The 20718-nt window shown below is 41.3% G+C and overlaps 2 non-coding genes across 2 annotated transcripts; both read left to right on the top strand.

Annotated features, from left to right (window-relative positions):
- Positions 1-19452: 19452 nt before the first annotated feature.
- Positions 19453-19527, top strand: Trnal-caa. The gene has a single exon. It is a non-coding gene; the product is annotated as a tRNA-Leu (tRNA).
- Positions 19528-20054: 527 nt separating this feature from the next.
- Positions 20055-20129, top strand: Trnas-cga. Its single transcript has one exon. It is a non-coding gene; the product is annotated as a tRNA-Ser (tRNA).
- The last annotated feature ends 589 nt before the right edge of the window (positions 20130-20718 follow it).

The following is a 20718-nucleotide window of genomic DNA, read 5'->3' as shown; positions in this document are numbered from 1 at the left end:
TTATTAAGTGATTTAATGTATCAGCATACTCTGAAAGGAACCTAATTGGTATACAGTCTGGACCAGAAGACTTGCTTTTATTAAGTGATTTAAGTTGCTTCACTATTCCGAGGATATTTACGTCTACGTTACTCACGTTGGCAGCTGTTTTTGATTAGAATTATGGAATATTTACTTCGTCTTTTTTTATAGCAGGACCCCTTTGGTGGTCATTGGCGGCATTCTTACAACACAGCGGTGCACGGTATTCTTCATCCTGTTTTGTGACCCTTCATGGAAATCCATCCTCGGCTTACATTTCAGCAAGCTAAAGCCCGTCTGCACACGATATGAGTTTCTATTGCTTGTTTTCGTGCTTCTGAAACCATACTTTGGCCAGCAGGGTCGCTGGATACCTCTCCAATCGTGAAGGTTGGAGAATTATGGACAGTGTCCTACAACCAGCTAGGGATTTCGGCTATTTAACAGGCCAGTCGGACGGAAACTGGTGCAGTATCCCTCAGGAGAACATGCAGCGTCTCCGTCAATCTCAGGCGGAGTAACTTCTTGTGTGTAAGGGTCAAAGGTGGAGGGACATGTTATTGACTTGCTCAATTTGTGAAGTTCTTTCTCTTCAATAGAACATGCAATTTTCCTGAAACTGTGACAATAAAACCACAAAATATCATGCTAAATGTTATTAGAAAAATCTTTACAAATCCAGCTAGTGAACTGACATCACGTCTATGTTCACTGAGTTGAGGAAAATTTAGTATGGAATGTACTCGTATGCTCGCAGTAAGTGCTCAAAAGTAAGGGAAAGTAAAGCACTGAAAAATATTAATACAGAAAAAATTAACTTCTTATCTGTATGGTACTATAAAAGACAAACATACGATGTGTTATTTAGTTATCGGCCAAAATTTTTATAGAAACCAATCATTTAAGTCAAATATCAAAGAACTTGTAGAACATCATTTTTAATAGAAAAAAAGGAAGGGGAGAGAAAGTGAAGTGACGGAAAATGATGAAAGGAAAGGCGGGAGGGGGGGGGGGATTGGGGACGAATTTAGCTAGCTATAGTGTAACCGTCATCATAAATTCGCAGGAAAAAATTTGTAGAACATATATCAAAATTGTTATAAAATACAGCAGAAATGTATCCACAAACATTAGGAGTCACCTAATGTGCGGTCTATAGAGAACACTAAAATATAATCTCATAAAAAAGGAAGGTAAAAGTCTAAGCTAAATAATAATAATAATAATAATAATAGTATTAATGAACTAGCGTTTCGGTACAGGATACAATAACAAAAGCACCTTCGTTTGGTGCAAGAAAGAGTTTCAGAGAAATGCAACAGCTGGAGCTGCCTGTACTCTGAGTTTGCCTGAAAACAGAAGCAGCTCTGGGAGCTGCCTCGTTCTTCCCCGAAACAATAGCAGGAAGGAGGCTGTGTTACGTATTGTTCAGCAGACCGGTGTAAACATCGCGCGTTTCATGTGACTGAAGTGGACCAGAGATTTATTTTCCACTTTGTTGAAACGTTGAAGAACTTTTTTGTGAAGAACACTTACTTATCATATCGAACAAGAAAAGAAGAAAATATTTAATCACTAAGTACAAAATATTCCTCTATGAGCAGCCATACATCGGTAAAGGAACCATTCAATGCAGTGCGACTGTAGGGATGACTGTCTTCGATAATGCACAAATTTGCAAACAAGGACCTTTCAGTCTCATAACAATGGACCACCTTCATCAAACTTATGATTGTCTCCTCCCGCTTAAAGGCCAAATGCTTAAAGATGTCAAAGAGCTGGCCAGAAAGTATGTTGGGCAAAACGCGAAATGTGGTTTTACGACCCGTTGACGTCAGATGCTTCAAACGATCCTGAGGTGACTGAAGGGGAGCTAGAAGACTGAAGAAGAACTGTAGAATTAATGTATTATGCCAATAATGTTGTACTTTGTTTATTAATAAATGTTTTTTAATCTGAAATATGGTTAATTATGAAGAAAATGGTCCTACAAAGAGTTTTACATTCACTTTGGAGCAAAACGGAGGCAGCTCCAAAATTCAAAACTCTGTTGCACGTACCTGAGTGCATGCATTTGTGTGTATTCTCGTCAGTAGTATTAGATTCCGCATAGCCTAAAACAAGGCTGACAACTTTTTCGCTTTGGTGAAAACTGAATTTTTAAAACTTTTTTTTTTTAATTTGCCACAAGCTGGAAAAAATGGAGCTGCCTCCTTCTTGCACGAAACCCTTCAATTGTGTTACCATATTGAAATGAAGTTTATGTAAATGCATTGAATATAAAGTAAAAAGTATTTAATATTTGTAACACTAAAATTTCAAACTTCGGAAAACAAACGAAGAAAAGTCATTTCTCTTTAGTTGTGTTGCAGCTACATTCCTGTCTGATGTTCAGTGTTTAATATAACCCAAGTCTTTGTTTTAAATTGTTTTTGCTACACAGTTTGTCACTTTAATGCCTTATGTCGGGTCAGCCTGCTGCGGATGCGGAGTGGAGGGGTAGCGCAGCGCCTCTTCAGGAAGTACTGGCCCTCGCCTGACGGTCAGCAGCCTCGCGAGTCCTTCAAGCCGGTGGGCGTCAAGAGCGTAGTTCCCGCCGTGCTCGTCCTGGCGACGGCGGCGCTGCTGTCGCTGTGCCTGTTACTGTTGGAGAGGGAGTTCTGCAGGATGTCGATTCTGGAGGACGCCACTACAAGCACCGACCATTAGGGAGCTTAGAATGCACAGCACAGCAAAGATGTCACCCCCCACACTCTGTTTTACACAATCGATCACTGTAAATTTTCCAATCACCGTTTCAAATAGTCAGTTAACTAAAATCAGTTCAATGATCTGATGATTATTTTGGAAACACTCATAACCAGCAGTGAAATATACCTTTTTCTGCAGGAGTTATTGTTGATTTGTTTGTATTCTTGGGAGTTTCTTTATTTACATGAGAGGGACATACAAATGAACTGAATATTCAAGCACATGTGACTAACAGTTTATGCTGTGTCTCAGTACAACTGCATATGACTAAAATTGATTATTTACGCAGAAATGAAAATTTTTTTTTCAACAAGAGTCTTATCACTAATGCTTAGTAAAAATGCACAAATGATAAAATCATGACTCACAACAGAATTAATTTGGTAGTACTTAAACAACTATGCACACTGGATAAGAATTCTACAATAAAGACAGTCTGTACTGTTTGTCCTAGTATCTTGTACCTAGTAACATCTGAGACATACAACAGCCAGTGGAATTACAGGATAATTTTCCACCTAATGCTGGTTAGTGTCCTTCACAACGAAGGAAAAGGCTGAAAGAAAAGTGATGCACTGCTCCATGTTATAGGAATTAATCGTCCAGTAGACTACCTTGGTCCTAACCACGCGGTTTCTAAGATTCTGCCTGTCTTAACCTGGAAACTCTGTTTCAGATTCTCGGGCAAAAGTATGTCTTGCGTTCGAAACAGAAAGCCCATTTTAAGAAAAAGAATCCACGCTGCAAACATAGGAAGCATGTGATGATGTATTGATTGAAATACAGATTAACAAGTTCAAGGAATGGGAAAATACGAATGCATTTCCACACTCTAAACTTCTACGCGAATCATATATAGGTAAATGCACACTTGTTCATAACACTTGGTATACAGTGCACGTCAGAGCAAAATCATTTGGGAATGATGCTTCTCATGCTTGATATAAAACCCATGAAGTCTACTTTCGTTTAAGGAAAATTTTCAGATATAGAATGAATAATAGAAGGAATAATGCCCTGTCGTATTCTGTGCACATGTGCAACACCAAGGTTTCACTTTCCCAAAGGCGATCAGACGAAAGCATATCGATATCAACTCAAACCATCCAAAATTCCTACAGATTATGAGAGAGCGTCTCTCTTTCGTAAGAAGAGCTCAGAGTAAGGCTTCATTAACCATAAAATGGTAAGACAAAGTGCATGGATACCTTCAGTGTGGGGATAGGGTGAACATTCGGTATGTGAACAAATATTCTCGTAACTTGTAATATTTTACTCAAGACTATTTGACCGGGGCTTATACCCATATCTACTCTGGTAATTTCTATGCACGTCTGAACATCTTACTGTTTCCTGGAATTCTTGGTAGAGTGATTTTAATTATGAGTGATAGCCAGGTTTTAACTATATTTACTGATTCTCTTTGAAATGTGAAACGTAACTTTAGCTTTCACTTCAAACCTATACAGAGAGTGATAACCCTTTGCTTTATCATTACCATAACTTACGTATGTTGTTCCAATAAAGCTTTAATCATTGTTCTGAAATCCTTCTTTTATATTGCAAATCGTTCTTTGCAATGGGGTCCAATACAACCTGCATTTAGTAAGGAAGGGGAGTGGTGAGCTGGTTATATTGATCTCGAAACATGGTTCATTACAGTTTTCTACATTTATTGGTATAAAACACAGGCTTCACAATGTTACACACTGATCAGCCAGAAGATTATGACTAGCTATTTAATATTTGGTACCTCCACCTTGTAAGACATCGTGGTCTCCTGAGCTTCATTGCTTACATATCCCGCCCTCACAATCATATTCCACACATCAAGACGCTTCATTCGAACCCAAACTTCATAAGATAAAGTCAATGTTGTATTAATTCATGTACACGATATGCAAATAACAAATAAATCGCAAGTGCACACCGAAGTTGAAATACTCGAGGCTGGCGCACACACACACATTCAAGACACGACAGTCACAAAAGCTTTTAGTTTGGGAGAGGTAAACCACATGCCAGGAGGCCAGTCCCTTCAGAGGACAAGTCAACCTATCTGCATTGGCCGGTGACCGCTCGTAGAGCAGACAGCGTTTGCCGAGTGAAAGGGAGAACGACCCTGTGTTCGACTTAAAAGCAAATTCCGCTACATTGTGTGGGAGCGCCCAGCCAACGCGTTCTTTACAAACATATCGTGCAGGTTCAGAGGTTTTCGCAGGGAGACAGCAAACGCCAAACGCTGATGCTACAGATTTCCGGACTGGTCGCCTTAAACGAAACGTGATTCTGTCGTTTTAGAAGAGCACTGCTGATTGGCAGACGATATCCCTGACACCTTGAGCTGAAGGAGTAATGGAAGAGACTGAAAGATATACCCCTTCACGTCTGGCGTGGAGAGGGGCCGTTCCGTTGTCGCTCTTGGAGCGAGAACACGTAACGAGAGCATGTGTGCTTGTACGTGTACTCACAGAGCGAGGAACAAGTCTCTCCTCAGTACTTCACTGGGAGGAACCTCTGTCAAGAGCGAATCGGAGTGCGACTCTATATTGAGTCCTTGCGATTAAACATTGTTCACTGTGTTGGCCGCCACACTTATTGTGTGAAGTGAATGGACAGAGTTATAGTTAAATGCCTGCGAGCGAATTTTTGAGTGGCATCACAGTGGACTGGTTATCTGACCGGTGTACCACGCCAATAGTTAGACTAGGGGCGAATAGGAGTCCTTGACTTCATCAAGGCGTAGGGAGAGTTTGATTGGCGAAGGTCAATCCAGATAGAACGAGAGTTATCTTATTTGTCATCAGCGAGCAGCGAAGACAGCAGTCCTCGCAGCTTACGGTATTGTGCACTACAGCTCTTGCGAGCCACGTATTTCCTCCACAACAGTACACTTCACTGCATTTGACATGCGACAGCCTTGACCGTACCTAGCAACATTTTAAAAGATAATTGTTCAAGTTGAGTAGGTGTGGCTCTCAGCCATTCTGACAAGTCAATAACAATCTTAACTTTGTATAGAAATTTCATTAGCGAATCCTATCCTTAAGAGGTAACTTCACATTCCAAAAAGAACCCGGAAATAACTTGTTCAGTTCATAACTAAAAGTGACATTGTGATTTCTCACAATTTTTGGCAAAAAAATAACAATTTTCGTTAGTTTCATGTTTTTCTTACACTAACTAGCACTGCTCCAGTACCCAAGTACCTCACTAGTTACGTAAGAAATTTTGTGAATTTTTCTGTTATTTCCTTACAGCGGACGACTTCAGAAGATAGTCATTGCTGAAAGTTTTTCAGGCATTTCTCTCTAGAACGTTAGGAGCGTCTGCCTGACTTCTGTAGTAGTGTGGGGGTGGAAATTGCATATTGCAGGAGCCACAGGGTAAAGGGTACATCTCAGATTTATCCGTTGCGCAGAATGACAGAATAGCAACCACATATCACACCGCAGAACCTTTGACAAGAATAACGAAGGCAACACGTCGTGGCATGAGAGCAATGAGGCCTTGGTAGGCTGCTGGAGGGAGTTGGCACCACGTCTACACAAATGAGTCATCTAATTCCTGTAACTTCCGCGGAAAAGGGGGGGGGGGAGGGGGGAGGCGATTAGCTTTGACGCCTCCTTCAATCACATCCTAGATGAGTTCGATCGGGTTCACATGTGGCGAGTAGGAGGGAGGGGGCGCAGCTTATCAATTTGAGCTCGACACTGTGTTTCTCGAACCACACCATCACACTCCTGACCTTGTGATATGGCGCATTACCTTGCTCAAAAATGATACTACAGTCGGGGAACATGTTCATCATAAAGGGGTGTACGTGGTCTGCAACCCGTGTACAATACTCTTTGGCTGTGATGGTACCTTGCACGAGCTCCGCTAGACCCATGGATGAGCACGTGAATATTCCTCAGAGCATAAAGAAGCCGCCGCCAACTTGACTCTGTCCTGTAGTACAGGTGTCAAAGAGCAGTTCCACTGAAAGACGACGGATTCGCGCCCTCCCATCTGCATGACGGAGAAGGCATCGGGAATCCTCAGACCATCCAACGCTCAACCACTATGCCATCGTGCAATGCCGATGGTCAGTAGTAGTTGCCGATGTCGTGGTGTTAACAGTTGCACATGCATGCGTCGTTGGTTGAGGAGGCCCATCGTTAGGAGTGTTTGGTGCTCTGTATGTTCAAACACAGTTGTGCTCTACCCAGCATTAAAGTGTAATGTTACTTCCGAAACACTTCGTTGCGTGTCCTGTTTTACCAGTCTACGACGTCCGACATGTATAATGTGGGGTGGCTGCCCAACCTCACGCTGGACGTGGTTTCACCTTGGTGTCACCACATGTCGGAGACACCACACCACTCCTCGAACACCCGACAAATTGTGCGTTTTGCGAAATGCTCGTGCCGAGCCTCCAGGCTGTCTCAATATAACTTCAGTCAAACTCCGATAGATTGCGCGCCTTCCCCATTCTACACCTTTACTAACACCGGATGCACCGTTCCAGTGTCTGAGAAGCAGTCTTTCCTCGTCACGTGACGCTGCATTCACCTGGACGGGTTTATACCGATAGTACGTCAGTGGGCATAATGTTCTGTCTGATCAGTGTATATATACCCCTGATTCTAGGTTTGGTAAGCACGTTTCGGTTAAAGACGACAGTTATGAATTTTACATTATTTGCCACCTACATATAAAACGAAATTCAGTCACGCTATAGGGTAGGGGGACGGATTAAACTCAGTGTTGTTCCACGTAGCAGTACCCAACATCACATTCACACAAGATCGTTGAACTACAGCAGAGAGGTAGGGGGAGGGGGGGGGGTGCATGGTAGATATTCCGACTATTTGCCCCAGCTTGCACTGTCGGGAACCGAAGCAGAACTGAGATTCCTGTGGACTTTGTATAACTGCACATTGACGAATATACAAATTATGCTACACACTATCAGAACAGTCGCCGTATCTGATATTGTCTAGCAAAGGAAGTTGATGAAGCTTGACTCAACGAAAAAAATCTACCACAAAGGCTAAACCCTAAGGTAAATCATGAATTTAGCCTTTACACGCTATTCCACACCAAGGGATTCAAATAAGCATGTTGTACGAACAAGGAGTAACGAACACACAGCGGCGGAAAAACATGGAGTCCGTTAGCATTCACAAAAAACTAATCGAAAATTACTAAATTAATACGTAAGTCATGGCTGATAACATCAATATATCACATTCCATGAAATGAAAGATCTGACTCACTTTCAGATTTATGTACCACGTGAATTACTACTATACACATGGCCAAACCTCAGTTACAAAGAAACAAGTTAACTATAACAAAAATTCTCGCAAAAGGGGGTAGCCAGTTTCATAGAATCAGTTTTTGAAAACATCAATACACTTTATGATACTTAAATATGTCAAGTGGTCTCAGAACATATTGCTTGCGCCCACGTGATGACCACTGCAGTATCGTTACTAGTCACAAAGAAACTGCCCAAAATTTATAAAACAACTGAGTGAAAATACTATAGCCCGGCTTCTGTTCTCTTTAGGAAGACTTAAGGATGATTAACTACAGCGAAACTTTGAATTTCTAGTTGTTAATCTGAACTCACAGAATTGAAGCGAACGTTCGCTCCTGACCACGTAACAAAAAGACAGATATAAAATTCAACTATTTCGAAAAACTTTACAAATTAAGTAGCAGCTCGATACATTCTCTCAAATACATAGATTTTATATTAATCTCCTAACGTCCAAATGCAGCTGATAACCGTGAACCCTACCCTACCCTATCCTGCCTCGCCCCACCCCACCCTACCCACTCCTTCCACCTTCAATTTACATAGAATAGATTTGACACTCAGTTATTCCCGAAGCAGAGTTTGTAACTGATGGTCAACACTCATACTCAGTGGTTACTTACACAATTTACTAATTGCTTTATACTAACGAAATTGCGATAATTAAACCGTCTTTTAACACTTCCCTGACTAAATTGACTCTAAACTATGCATTAAGAGCGTTATCCACGATGATATCTACCATATCATCAAGTGCTCTATAGCGGCATTTGCATCTCACAGCCCGCCGCGGTGGCCGAGCGGTTGTAGGCGCTACAGTCTGGAACCGCGCGACCGCTACGGTCGCAGGTTTAAGTAATTCTAAGTTCTAGGGGACTGATGACCTCAGAAGTTAAGTCCCATAGTGCTCAGAGCCATTTGAACTTTTTTTTTTTTTTTTTTTTTTTTTTTTTTTTTTTTTTTTTTTTGCATCTCACACGAACCCATCTAGCAGTGCCCAGCATTAATTATTTAATTGTATTCCTGTCTACTAACTTCTAATCACCCAAGATGTTTCAGATACATCCCGTCAAGCATAGATCATTAATGCTCACGTTATCCTATGTGATCAACGCTTGCAACAATGGCCAACCCTTGTGATCAGACTAAGAATCATATTGCCTGACTCAGCCGGGTCACCCTTTCTCCATGGAGCCCATAGTTTCGCCTCATACATAACAACCATACTAGAAACTTCCTTGCTAGCTTCATCTGCCTCCTTAACAATAGAAACTATAGGAGTAGATTCCTCATAAATACCACCAACTTTGCCAAGCGATGTTTTGAAAATGGAGAGCTTCGTGACTTTGTGGTATTTCAAAATATGTATTAGAGGAAATATAAATAATTTACAGGAAATTGTTCAGCATATCAACTTGCCGCTTCAATTCGACAGTGGGTGTCAAAAAGAAATGAATTCTCGTGGCATTGTTTGCTGGGCTATCCCGAGGGGTTGTTCAGCCACATAGGTAAGTTTCACTTCCCCGCGTTCAGTGGCCCCTTTCCAATCAGTGTTTGAGAGCTGTATCTTAAATGCACCTGTTGACTGCGGGTGACTATATGGGTATGTGTATAAATTGGTGTCTTGTATTTTATAAAGACGGGAGAAAGGGGAAACCTGCTCCTCTCGAATAGCACCAAGGAGGTTGCCAAGCTGCCGAGCTTAAGATCAGCACCCGACGAATAGCTCAACATCAACAGGGTCACAGGCCCTCACATAGGGAGACGATGCAGAGAGGTCTGTAATTTAATCCAGGACGTTATGGCGAATTCTGGTGATTAACCACTTTACGCCACTATCTTTCTGTCCCTTTCTGGATACATACTGGTGGTTAGAATTTGTTCCGCCACCAGGCGTTATGAGAAGCGCCATTCCACATCGAGCACCATCGTTCAGGCATGCTTTAGCGACCTTCGCTACGGAGGGGTAATGCCTGCAGGTGTCAGTATAAAATGATGAAAATACTGTGGTTATTAACGCCATTGGTGTGAAGGCCGACAGTTTTTCACTCTCCCTCATAGAACAAACTAACAGTATAAGTTACAAACGTCCACTTCTGAGTCAGTCCGATCACAAATTTTTGTATGGCTGTATTACAGATACGACAGAGAATTAAATGAAACTGACACGCAAAAATCCAGTAACAGGATATTGCTATTAAGTCCTTAAATGATTAATAAGTAGTTACAAAACGGAACTAATCATAATAATTGAAAGCTATTACAAAAGCTTAAAACGTAATTACATGTTAATGATGTGAAGACAGAATATCTGGTAGGTACGAAAATCCAAAATGATGCATCCTTGACTGTAGATGTCGATTGTCAAGACCGTTGATCACTCCATGTGCGCAGGGAGTCTTTTTAGTAAGGACAGCAGTGGTATGGTAGGAGCTGTGAAGAAGCGGTAAGGTGCCAGGCTAACATGAATTAAGACATAATTTAAAACAAATTTATTAACAACAATTCCTACTCAACAGTTATTAGGAAACTTGTCTTTGAGCCCAATGCACTTATAACATCAATTAAAAGTTGCAACTCAAGCTTGATAACTATTTGTGAGAAAAAGTTTAAAATGCACTATGCTATTTCAAAATGCATGTAGTAACCTTTAAACAAATTTATAGTAACAGACTCACAGCAATTTAAACCTAAAAACCTTATCCAGATAAAGCCAATTTAACCAAAGCACTTGAGATAGACAAGAAATTACAGTGGGACCTCCTTATCACAAGTTTTGTACACACGCTACTCTGTGCCAGAATTTAAAATTTGCTCAGTTACTGTACAGGAGTACCGAACAACTTGAAACAAGTTTACTTGCAAACTTCTTGAGACAGACGCCAAATTAAGAGGCGTCAACTATCGAATTAGAAAAGGTAATTATTTAAGATCAAATCTTCAGCATTAGAGTTCATCCGCTGCTACCACAGTGGATTTACAGAGCCGTGATCTTGCCATCTTATTTTATTTCATACATCTGTCTTGCACACGCTTTCTGGTAACGCATTACACATGTCATTAAATTGGTGTGATATACTTGAAACATAAATCAGTTACCACTGCATATAAATACTAGGCCCCACCAGGGCATACTTAGTGACGACTTTGTAACATGATGAAACAAACAAATTATCACTCACGAAATAGTAGAACTAATGGCACCTCAAAAGACTAGACTCAATTACAATTCTGCAAGATGAACAACTAAAATATACAGATGGACAACACTCAGCTTCACGTGGAGCCTACCAGTGTTCGTGTGTCAACGCAACCAGGGCGCGGCGACAGTGGTGTGACGGCGGTACGGACCTTCAACAGTTGCTTTAACCGGCGATCTCCTTCGGGCAATACAGGTATTGTGAAATCGTAGCGCTCTTGCATGAAAAAGTGGAGCTCCTTTCCAAACTATAGCTTTCGGAACAACGGCTGTCAACCACAACTAGGCCGCGCTGTCACTCCAGACGCGGCCAAGTCATTTTCCGGCATACACATCGTCTGCTACCAGCAGAGGGCCTCGCTCACCACTTTACTCGTGCCACTGCTAACTCAAGACCCCGTTGCTGCGTATCACAGGCCGCCTCGCGGACCACATTCGCACCACACGCCTCTCAGGCAAAGATATTCTACACAACCAACGATTCCATCAGAGAGACATAAAGTCGAATAATACCGAACTTTGCGAAAGGTTTCGGCGCATGGCACAAGCAGAAACGATGTAGAGTCAGATACCAGTGTAGCAGTAGCTAAGAGAACACGTTACAGTTGTTACGAATAATGCCACCTAACACTAACTTTGTGAATGAGATTTTCACTCTGAAGCGGAGTGTGCGCTGATATGAAACTTCCTGGCAGATTAAAACTGTGAGCCGGACCGAGACTCGAACTCGGGACATTTGCCTTTCGCGGGCAAGTGCTCTACCAACTGAGCTACCCAAGCACGACTCACGCCCCGTCCTCACAGCCTTACTCCTGCCAGTACCTCGTCTCCTACCTTCCAAACTTTACAGAAGCTCTCCTTTCTTTCAGGAGTGCTAGTTATGCAGGTTAGCAGGAGAGCTTCTGTACAGAAGCAGTAAAACATGGATTGTCTGTTATTACCTTATTTTTATTTTATTTTACACGTTTAGTTTCGTAGGACCAAATTAAGGAGGAAATCAGTCAGACGACCCAGTACATAAAATAAGCAACAGCAAAGTTACCCAGAGACAAAATAAAATGTAGATGAATCCCATGTAGATGACTAGTTGCTGAGTGTATACTAGCGTAATCAACAGTACAAAACAAAAAGTGCTTAATTTTTACCGACGAACTCTACGACAGCAAAAGGAGTGTGCCGTGACGAAATTGCTCAGTATAGATTTAAAAGTGCGAGGACTGCTATTAAGATATTTTAATTCTTGTGGCAGCTTAACGAAAATGGATAGAACAGAATACTGCACGCCCTTGTGCACGAAGGTCTAGGACATCGATCCAACTGCATACTGATTTTCTGCCAAATGTTAACTGAGCGAAAGCGACTATTTCTTGAGGATAAGCTCGTGCTATTAACAATATACTATTCAAGACTGCCTACCATATATGTAATGACTTGGGAATTTAGATTGTTCAAACTCATTAATCATATGCCCATTCTGAGTAATCAAAATACCCGCTTTAGCTGAACTGTGTGTCAGAAACTGAGTCTTACTGTAATTTAACATCAATTTATTTTCTAAAGCCATGAACTAATGTCTTGCACTGAACCACTTAAAACACTGCCTTTATTGTGCTCAGCATCCATCACAACCAAGTTAGTGTCAACAACAAATGGAAAAAGTTTAAAATCCACTGTCATACTAGAAGGCATATCATTTATGTATATAAGAAACATTAGTGGACCCTGCAGTGATCCCTGAGACAACCTCACTTAACTGTGTCCCAGTCAGACTCCACGTCATAGCCGTCCTCATTAGCGTGGAGAATGTCCTTTTGTTGTTTATTCTTATAGTGTGAGGGGAAACAGTTGTGAACTACCGTTGTTATTCCATAATCGTCCAACTTATGCAGTAATATTTTGCTATCAATACAATCAGATAACATAGTTGTCTTAAAGGAGATGACTAGTGTTCGCAGCCTTTTGTTTAATCTGTCAAATGCCTCACAGAGGAAAGAGAATACAGTTTTTTAAGTTGTAGGACCATTTCTAAAATCAAATTGTACGTTTGACAGCAAATTATGTAAACTGAAATGATCAATTAACTTTTCAGTAAGTTTAGCAAACTCAGATTGCATATAAATACGTTTAAAATTGTCTACATTATCACTATCTCCTTTTTAAAAAAAAAAATGGATTTCACTACATGGTACTTTAACTGTACAGAAATCTGACCATTCCTAAAGAGAAAATGGAAATGTGGCTAAGAATTGGGTTAAAGTATGCAACAGAGCGTTTCAGTATTCTGCTACATACCTCATAATACCGTGATGGACCTGAATCCTCAGCGATTTAATTTTTGACTCAATCTGTCCCTTATTAGTATCAAGGAGGTGATTTCAGATAGGAGTCTTGCAAAGCCATTTTCCAAGAGTTATATGATTGACTGTAGAAACTAAGTTTGTATTCAATTCACCTGCTATATTCAAGAAGCAATTGCTAAACACTGCACATATATCTGACTTATCACTAACAACAACAATTTTACTAAATTTAGATTTTGTATACTCGACTGTGGCCTGTTTGCCAGATACTTCCTTCACGACTGACTATATAGTATATACATTTGACGTTCCTGAGATTTATTGAGTCTCACCTTTATCTGCAATAGTGATATAAGCGGGAGCAATGAATTAAACTTTGTACCACTGCTAGGATTCGCATCCAGGTCACATGTTAGGCAGATGAGCTATCCATTGCACCACGGTGACACTGCAACAACAGCACCTGCGGGGAATACCCTTGTACACCTCTTCCCCGGTAAAAATTCCAGTTCATGCCTCAGCCCACTGCTGTTCCCCTTCTGAACCCGCATCAGTATTGCCGAGGCTGTCAAATATTGGAAAAGCGTCTTAGAAACGATCAAAATTGGGTTAATCCTGCTTGTACGTCAGGGTAATGTATTAATCATCTGCAAATGATGTTTCTGAGACATACGTCGCCAATACTGACGCATGTTTGTTAAACCTACAGCAACAAGAGGGTCCTCTCTACTAAACTGTGACAGATGATCAAACCTATAGGTGACATGTGTAGTAAAACTGTCTGAATACATCCGTCTCTTAGCAACTTTTTACCAGGTGACAGTTCCGTTTCTCCAGGCCATTCTCCTTCCTCATTCTATCTAGTTCCTCTTTTGTGTTTTCTAATTGCTCCTGAAGGGCACCGATTTTATCTCCTGCTCCTCTATTATTTTTGCTACATATCCTACAGTTCCAGGAGAGAATCTCACTAGAACGACTACTGGCTACCCAACTGCATTCTCCCCAATGAATATACACTCTAGGACAAAAGAAACGACACACCACGAAGGAGTTAAGCAAACTGATGACAAATGATATTCATAAAAATATCGACGGAAAATCCAAGTTTGTTAAACTCTGTCGGCATTTGGATGAACGCGTGACGTTGCAATGCAATTTCACCGAACAGCTGCAAGGATGGTAAGTAGAGGACATGTTGACACCAGAACGTCTTTGCGAATATAATTCAGTGTACATTGTTGGACAATAACTACGCCTCGCAGACAGGTTCTTGAACAATGTACGCAGATGCCAGCATTTGAGAGAGGACGTGTAGCTGGGCTCAAAGACGCTGGTTGGAGTATACGTCGTTCATCAGAAGAATAAACCTGATGTAAACAAACACAAGCGCGATTATGGGTCAGCAGTCGTAACTCTCGTACAGTTGTGTTGTTCCGCTCTTGGAAGTAGGTCCAATTTATGTATTAGATATTTTATTACTATGTGATTTTAAACGAAACTTTAAGACATTCTGACAATTAACAGCCATCACCGTTTTTCTTAATCATATTTTTGCTACTTAATTTTTATTTCAAAATTCGTGTACAGCCACAGTCTCCTTAAACTCTACTTACGCTCTTATTCTCACGCTGGTAATACGTACTGTGAAAATGGATCACACTGCTTCCTGCTGCGTAGTTAAATATGCGCTGAGAATACCCTTAGTGGCGAAAACAAGTGTTCTTAATGTTTTTTGACAAGCTTACAGGAAAAAAATCAGCTCTGACGTTTTTCTAGAAACACTATGTAATTAATTGTAGATTACATTCGATTTACATGTGAGGCGTAATCGGCCTCATACGTTTTGCGGCGACAGTTCGAATCTTGTTATGGTCTATGCTCTTTTCGGTTTGAATACCGATAGCGCCATAGAATGATAATCATATATGCTTTGAGGCGACAGTTCGAATATCGCTGTGCTCTATAATTTTTTACAGTTTGACTACCTAGATGATATAAATATGAAATTCATCAAATGTTTGTTAAATAACTCATACTTAACCACCATTTTTCAAGAAAAATTCACGTCTTCTAGTTTATAATTACCGATCACGTGCAAAATTCTGATTTTCATGTTGTTGTTGTTGTGGTCTTCAGTCCTGAGACTGATTTGATGCAGATCTCCATGCTACTCTACCCTGTGCAAGCTTCTTCATCTCCCAGTACCTACTACAGCCTACAACCTTCTGAATCTGCTTGGTGTATTCATCTCTTGGTCTCCCTCTACGATTTTTACCCTGCACGCTGCCATCCAATACTAAATTGGTGATCCCATGATGCCTCAGAACATGTCCTACCAACCGATCCCTTCTTCTAGTCAAGCTGTGCCACAAACTTCTCCCCCATCCTATTCAATAGCTCCTCATTCGTTATGTGCTCTACCCACCTAACCTTCAGCATTCTCCTGTAGCACCACATTTCGAAAGCTTCTATTCTCTTCTTGTTCAAATTATTTATCGTCCATGTTTCACTTCCATACATGGCTACACTCCATACAAATACTTTCAGAAACGACTTCCTGACATTTAAATCTATACACGAAGTTAACAAATTTCTCTTCTTCAGAAATGCTTTCCTTGCCATTGCCAGTCTACATTTTATATCCTCTCTACTTCGACCATCATCCGTTATCTTGCTCCCCAAATAGCAAAACTCCTTACTACTTTAAGTGTCTCATTTCCTAATCTAATTCCCTCAGCATCACCCGACTTAATTCGACTAAATTCCATTATCCTCGTCTTGCTTTTGTTGATGTTCATCTTATATTCTTCTTTCAAGACATTATCCATTCCGTTCAACTGCTCTTCCAAGTCCTTTGCTGTCTCTAACAGAATTACAATGTCATCGGCAAACCTCAAAGTTTTTATTTCTTCTCCATGGATTTTAATACCTACTCCAAATTTTTCTTTTGTTTTCTTCACTCCTTGCTCAATATACAAATTGAATAACGTTGGGCAGAGGCTACAACCTTGTCTGACTCCCTTCCCAACCACAGCTTCTCTTTGATGTCCCTCGACTCTTATAACTGCCATGTGGTTTCTGTACAAATTGTAAATAGCTTTTCGCTTCCTGTATTTTACCCCTGTCACCTTCAGAATTTGAAAGAGGGTATTCGAATGAACATTGTCAAAAGCCTTCTCTAAGTCTACAAATGATAGAAATGTAGGTTTGCCTTTCCTTAATCTATTTTCTAAGATAAGTCGTAGGGTCAGTATTGCCTCACGTGTTCCAATATATCTATGGAATCCAAACTGATCTTCCGCGAGGTCGGCTTCTACCAGTTTTTCCATTCGTCTGTAAAGAATTCGAAATAGTATTTTGTAGCGTGACTTATTAAACTGATAGTTCGGTAATTTTCACATCTGTCAACACCTGCTTTCTTTGGGATTGGAATTATTACATTCTTCTTGAAGCCTAAGGGAATTTCGACTGTCTCATACATCTTGCTCATTAGATGGTAGAGCTTTGTCAGGACTGGCTCTCCCAAGGCTGTCAGTAGTTCTAATGGAATGTTGTCTACTCCCGGGGCCTTGTTTCGACTCAGGTCTTTCAATGCTCTGTCAAGCTCTTCACGCAGTACCATATCTGCCATTTCATCATCGTCTACATCCTCCTCGATTTCCATAATATTGTCCTCAATTACATGGCCCTTGTATAGACCCTCTATATACTCCTTCCACCTTTCTGCTTTCCCTTCTTTGGTTAGAACTGGGTTTCCATCTGAGCTCTTGATATTCATACAAGTGGTTCTCTTTTCTGCAAAAGTCTCTTTAATTTCCCTGTAGGCAGTATCTATCATACTCCTAGTGAGATAAGCCTCTACATCCTTACATTTGTCCTCTAGCCGTCCCTGCTTAGCCATTTCGCACTTCCTGTCGATCTCCTTTTTGATACGTTTGTATTCCTTTTTGCCTACTTCATACTGCATTTTTATAATTTCTCCTTTCATCAATTAAATTCAATATCTCTTCTGTCATCCAAGGATTTCTACTAGCCCTCATCTTTTTAACTACTTGATCCCCTGCTGCCTTCACTACTTCATCCCTCAGAGCTACCCATTCTTCTTGTACTGTATTTCTTTTCCCCATTCTTGTAAATTGTTCACTTATGCTCTTCTTGAAACTCTGTACAACCTCTGGTTTAGTCAGTTTATCCAGGTCCCATCTCTTTAAATTACCACCTTTTTGTAGTTTCTTCAGTTGTAATCTACAGTTCATAACCAATAGATTGTGTTCAGAGTCCACATCTGACCCTGGAAATGTCTTACAATTTAAAACCTGTTTCCTAAATCTCTGTCTTACCATTATATAATCTATCTGAAACCTGTCAGTATTTCCAGGCTTCTTCCATGTATACAACCTTCTTTTATGATTCTTTAAGAAAGTGTTAGCTATGATTAAGTTGTGCTCTGTGCAAAATTCTACCAGGTGACTTCCTCTTTCATTTCTTACCCCCAATCCATATTCACTTACTACGTTTCCTTCTCTCCCCTTTCCTACTGACGAATTCCACACACCCATGACTATTAAATTTTCGTCTCCCTTCACTATCTGAGTAATTTGTTTTATTTCATCACACATTTCTTCAATTTATTCGTCATCTGCAGAGCTAGTTGGCATATAAACTTGTACTACTGTGGTCGGCTGAACTTCGTATCTATCTTGGCCACAATAATGCGTTCACTATGCTATTTGTAGTAGCTTACCCGCATTCCTATTTTCCTATTCATTGTTAAACCTACTACTGCATTACCCCTATTTGATTTTGTGTTTATAAACCTGTAGTTACCTGACCAAAAGTTTTGTTCCTCCTGCCACCGAACTTCACTAATTCCCACTATATCTAACTTTAACCTATCCATTTCCCTTTTTAAATTTTCTAACCTACCTGCCCGATTAAGGGATCTGACATTCCACGCTCCGATCCGTAGAACGCCAATTTTCTTTCTCCTGATAACGACATCCTCTTGAGCAGTCCCCGCCCGGAGATCCGAATGGGGGACTAGTTTACCCCTGGAATATTTTACTCAAGAGGACGCCATCATCATATAACCATACAGCAAAGCTGCATGCCTTCGGGAAAAATTACGGCTGTAGTTTCCCCTTGCTTTCAGCTGTTCGCAGCACCGGTACAGCATGGCCGTTTTGGTTAGTGTTACAAGGCCAGATCAGTCAATGATCCAGACTGTTGCCCCTGCAACTACTGAAAAGGCTGCTGTCCCTCTTCAGGAACCACACGTTTGTCTGGCCTCTCAACAGATACCCCTCCGTTGTGGTTGCACCTACAGTACGGCTATCTGTATCGCCGAGGCACGCAAACCTCCCCACCAACGGCAAGGTCCATGGTTCATGGAGGGGGGGGGGGGGGGGGGGGAGGCTGATTTTCATTGCAAGTACAAATTTTTGAGGATGGATATTTTATAAAAGATTGTTAAAGATTGCTGAAGTTAACAAAATATTACAAAATCAAATTTTTTAGAGAAAAATTAAAAGTCAATTACTCTTTATTTGAACATGCCCATTGTTTTGTAGGACAGAGGTGGTCTCACACGAGCAAGAGTAATATGGGTTGTAGGAACATGTGAAACAATAATTTTCACGGCGTCGAGCACGTTGTACAAATGCCGAATTTTTGTAGGTGCCGCCTTAACACTGTCGTCTAAACCCTATAGAATTGATTGGAAACCAAGTTAAGGGATTTGTCGCGAGAAATAACAAGACTTTTAAGCTGCCAAACGTACTGAACTAACGTACGCAGGAGAGCTTCTGTAAAGTTTGGAAGGTAGGAGACGAGGTACTGGCAGAAGTTAAGCTGTGAGTACCGGACGTGAGTCGTGCTTCGGTAGCTCAGTTGGTAGAGCACTTGCCCGCAAAAGGCAAAGGTCCCGAGTTCGAGTCTCGGTCGGGCACACAGTTTTAATCTGCCAGGAAGTTTCATATCAGCGCACACTCCGCTGCAGAGTGAAAATCTCATTCTGGAAACATCCCCCAGGCTGTGGCTAAGCCATGTCTCCGCAATATCCTTTCTTTCAGGAGTGCTAGTTCTGCTAGGTTCGCAGGAGAGCTTCTGTAAAGTTTGGAAGGTAGGAGACGAGGTACTGGCAGAAGTAAAGCTGTGAGTACCGGACGTGAGTCGTGCTTCGGTAGCTCAGTTGGTAGAGCACTTGCCCGCGAAAGGCAAAGGTCCCGAGTTCGAGTCTCGGTCGGGCACACAGTTTTAATCTGCCAGGAAGTTTCATATCAGCGCACACTCCGCTGCAGAGTGAAAATCTCATTCTGGAAACATCCCCCAGGCTGTGGCTAAGCCATGTCTCCGCAATATCCTTTCTTTCAGGAGTGCTAGTTCTGCAAGGTTCGCAGGAGAGCTTCTGTAAAGTTTGGAAGGTAGGAGACGAGGTACTGGCAGAAGTAAAGCTGTGAGTACCGGACGTGAGTCGTGCTTCGGTAGCTCAGTTGGTAGAGCGCTTGCCCGCGAAAGGCAAAGGTCCCGAGTTCGAGTCTCGGTCGGGCACACAGTTTTAATCTGCCAGGAAGTTTCATAACGTACAAAGCTTTGCGATATGTCACTGCCGAACGAAAGCGAAATGCAGAACAGCACGTCATAAGAGAGGAGGAGAAGGAGGAGGAAATGTAGACATTTTGGTAGCTTGGGATTCCGTTGCTGACCGCCTCGTTACCAAACGTACGAAACACTACTGAAATTCCTCGGAGTCCGATACAGAACGAGTTCAGAGATTACCAGACGATTGACTGTAATACATTCAGTGGTTTCAATATTTAACTACCTGGGGAATAAGCAGTGCGCTTTTACGACACGCATAGCTAGTGCAGAAAAATTGCCCTGATTGAAGTTAGTTACTTTCATCACTGGTGTTTTTAATTATAGTACTACATTAGCTTAGATTGAGATCATGTTATGATTCCCGTCAGGTCATCTAAGAAGCGTATCACCTGAGTTTTGCCATTTGTAATTTGATTCTATTTAAAAATTAAATGGCATTCAAAGTTATATTGTTCTCTGACGTCTCGTTTGAAATCTTTCTTACAGCTGTTCACTTCACTGCAGGTTAGTTCGATCACTTGCCTGGCTAGTGCTGTCCA

The sequence above is a fragment of the Schistocerca americana genome, chromosome 2, assembly GCF_021461395.2.
Source record: "Schistocerca americana isolate TAMUIC-IGC-003095 chromosome 2, iqSchAmer2.1, whole genome shotgun sequence".
Taxonomy (NCBI): Eukaryota; Metazoa; Arthropoda; class Insecta; order Orthoptera; family Acrididae; genus Schistocerca; species Schistocerca americana.
Note: the sequence above shows the minus strand (reverse complement) of the source record. Positions and strands in the feature narration are given on the sequence as shown.